The 3,783-nt window shown below is 35.6% G+C and overlaps 1 pseudogene; it reads left to right on the plus strand.

Moving 5' to 3' along the window:
- The first annotated feature begins 2,237 nt into the window (after positions 1-2,237).
- LOC102740912 (transcription elongation factor A protein 1 pseudogene) lies at positions 2,238-3,427 on the plus strand (annotated as a pseudogene).
- Positions 3,428-3,783: the final 356 nt, after the last annotated feature.

Genomic DNA, 3,783 nt, shown 5'->3' on the forward strand with positions numbered 1-3,783 from the left:
TGATTCTTTGTGTTCAGAAGAAGTGAAAAAGTAAGTATTTCATTTTAAGTGTTGCATCATGAGAGATTTAAATTTTCCAAATTGTCTACAATGAACTTTTATTCCTCTTATTACCAGAATTATATGTGTGTATAGATTTAGATATAGTTATAGATATAACTTTCCCAGGTTGCATACTTTTTCACATAAGATTCATTGCATCTCTTATTTAAAGTGCTGTATCTAAGTGATCCATCAGCTGAACCATCAACTGAACTCATTCACTATCACTAGCTGCAGTGAATATTTATAGATCGGAAATGGTATTTAATTGACTTGAGAAGGATATATTCAGCCATCTGAGTTTTATAGTACATCTCTGAAATGTGGAAAAGCTCACAGGCTTATATAGAGAAGCCAATCTTGCCTATCAAACACTTAGCTGGGGATCCCACACAATGATCCTCTAAATATGGCCTAAATCATTTCAATAAGCCTTCCTTTGCCTATAGCTGGACCAAGATGCTTCCTAGGCAGGTAAGAGACTGGACAAGAAGGGATTTATTATAAGACTCTTATTTTCATCTTTCCCAATACTTTATTAGGGAAAAGAATACACACTTGGTTAGTTTAAAGGAAAAAGACACTTTATTAAGAAAGAGTTAAAATAGTATATCTAATATGAAAGGCAGGATCCATTACATTCTCTACCTTGGATTTCCTAGATGATACATACTTAGAGACCTTTTGTAAATTAGTTCTTATTGTTGTTTTTAATTGAAAAACAATAACACACAATGATGACTGCATTTACGCTCAAGGTAATGTGGTAACTTCAATTTTGACCACTTCATTAGCTGCAAACACATGGCAAAATCAGAAAATATATATATATATATAAAAGAAAAACCCATAGTGGCATGATGAAGAAGAACCAGGGATAGGAAGGGAACAAAGCAATTACTCACAATTGTCCAGGAGGGTAGTTTCTGGCTCTTTGATAAGAACATTGGATTCAATTGCACACGTATCACATCACATCACATCACATTTCATGACAAGGGTTCAAGTGCAAACTGGTGTTATTATGTGGACTTATATTCTCCCAACAACCAATGAATGCCTTGACACTGAACCATACACATAAGATTGTTTGGTTGCATGCTTTTAATCTATGGCAGGAATAATATGATCCATATTTTTTTCTTTACATCTCTTAATATTCTTTACTTAGTAATTCACTACAAGTTACTAATTGAAGTTCAAATATTTCTTCAAATGAAACTCATAATGGAAGAACCTGAAAAACTAGAAAATTCTTCTTGATGCTACTTAGAACTGAATGGTCCCAGAAAATCTATAGTGAAAAGAAAATGTAGAGTTAAATAGTTCTCTCATAAAATTAATTTGTAACTGAATTTGCTAAATTAACACAAATGATTTTTTCAAATTATCAACCTAATTGTCCAAATTACTTATTCTACATAGTTTCCCCACCAATATTTTTATATTGATTTTAGAAAGACAACTATTCAATATAAAACCAAATATGCTAAGTCCAGATAAAATCTAAAGGGATATTTCAGCCATAGTTGAAGTTTATAATTTTATTACCATACAGTTGGCATGTGGGTAAACTGAATTTCTTCATCCATCCCAACTGTTTATTAAACAAGTGTTTGAGTGCCTACTCTACTAAGAAGTATGCTAGGATAGCTTGAGAGAGAATGAGAATATGTTTATGACACTGTGAAACAGTTTGCTGAATTGGGGATAGGAGAGGTGGGCTACTACAGAACCACTCATGGCTACTCAGGGATCCCACAAGAAAGGAAGAGTATTACTTCACCCATCAGCTGGATACTTACTAAGCTTAAGGATTTTCAGGCCAGGCCGCCGCTGCTGCGGGCTTGGTTTGTGAGGAAGGGCCTAGGCCCGGGCCTGCTGTGGTGGGCTCATCCAGCACCTGAGCTCTCGTCCTGCCGTCCCCTCAGCTCCAGCTTCACCCACTTCCCGACCCAAATGCGCTGGGCGTGGGGAAGACCTGTGGGAGCCATGGAGGACGAGGTGGTCCACATTGCCAAGAAGACGAACAAGATGGTGCAGAAGAAGAACGCGCTTGTATCTCTGACTCCAGTCTCACCAAAGAGATCTGAGTAAAAAAGGAGAGTGTGGTGAAATTAATGCAAATCTATCTATTGCTTCTACTTGGAAAACAGCTTATGCCACATTTCTGATGTGTTGGAACAATCAACTTTATATGTGACAGCATTATGATGGAGCACTGGATTTACTGAAGGAGCTTAAGCATATTCCCATGATCCTGGAATTATTACAGTCCACAAGAATTGGAATGTCAGTAAATGCTATTAGGAAGCAGAGTACAGATGAAGACATTACATCTTTAGCAAAGTCTCTCATCAAATCCTGGGAAAAGTTATTAGATGGACCATCAACAGATAAAGACCATGAAGAAAAGAAAAAAGATACTGCAATTACATCACAGAATAGCCCTGAAGCAAGAGAATAAAGTAGTTCCAGTGGCAACGTAAGCAGCAGAAAGGATGAGACAAATGTTCGAGATACTTATGTTTCATTTTCTCCTCGGGCACCAAGCACTTCTGATTCTGTACGGTTAAAGCATAGGGAGATGTTTGCCGCAGCTTTCAGAACAGGAGAGGATTACGTCGCTATTGGAGCTGATGAGAAAGAATTAGGATCTCAAATTGAGGAAGCTATACATCAAGAAATAAGGAATACAGACATGAAACACAGAAATAGAGTATGAAGTAGAATATCAAATCTTAAAGATGCTAAGAATCCAAATTTAAGGAAAAATGTACTGTGTGGAAATATTTCTCCTGACTTATTCGCTAGAATAAGCAGAGAAAATGGCTGGTGATGAACTCAAAGAGATGTGGAAAAACTTACCCAAAGAAGCCATCAGAGAGTATCAGATGGCCAAGACAGGTGGAACCCAGACTGACTTATTCACATGTGGCAAATGTAAAAAGAAGAATTGTACTTACAGGTACAAACTCGGTATTTTTGATGAACCGATGACAACATTTGTTGTCTGCAATGAATGTAGAAATCGATGGAAGTTCTGTTGAGTTGGAAGAAATGGCAAAGTGTCTGGACCATCAAAAAATGGATTTTGTAATTAGCTTTAAAACTAGGCCAAGCATCTAGTTTTCCTGCAAATCAGATTTTTAAAGTGACATACATCCCTTGGGTTAGTCTTGGTTTTTGACATAGCATTCCTTCCTTAAATGCCTTCTGTAGTTTCAGATCAGTAGGGAGATGACATAATAATTGTATGGTATCTGTTTCAAAACATTTTTTTCATTTTTATAGTAAGTTGATATTAAACTTTTATCAGTTAAACTTTCGGCAATTTATTTTTACCTTTTTGTTCTTTTAAAAGGAAAATGTACCTTAACTTTTTTACAGTCCAAACATACACAGTAGAAATACTATTCTTCTCAGTTAATATGTAAATGGAAATTACATTTCTTTTCCCCCATATTGGCACGTACCTGCAAATAGTAAAGGAGGAGAAGAGGTAATATAAGTTTATCACATGTGGTGTGTATTCAGATAATACTTGACCAACTTATCTAAATTGTAAGTAATATTTGAACTAGCCTATGAGATTGATCTTAATTATTATGTTCACAAGTCTGAGATAAGTAGATATTATTTTGCATTTGTAACTAATCGTGATAATCATTTCTTATAACTTCTTGTACATGTTTATGACTTGTTCCTAATAGATTTTACTTTTGGAAACATGAAAAAAAA

The sequence above is a fragment of the Leptonychotes weddellii genome, chromosome 2, assembly GCF_054177405.1.
Source record: "Leptonychotes weddellii isolate Sample4059 chromosome 2, ASM5417740v2, whole genome shotgun sequence".
Lineage (NCBI taxonomy): Eukaryota > Metazoa > Chordata > Mammalia > Carnivora > Phocidae > Leptonychotes > Leptonychotes weddellii.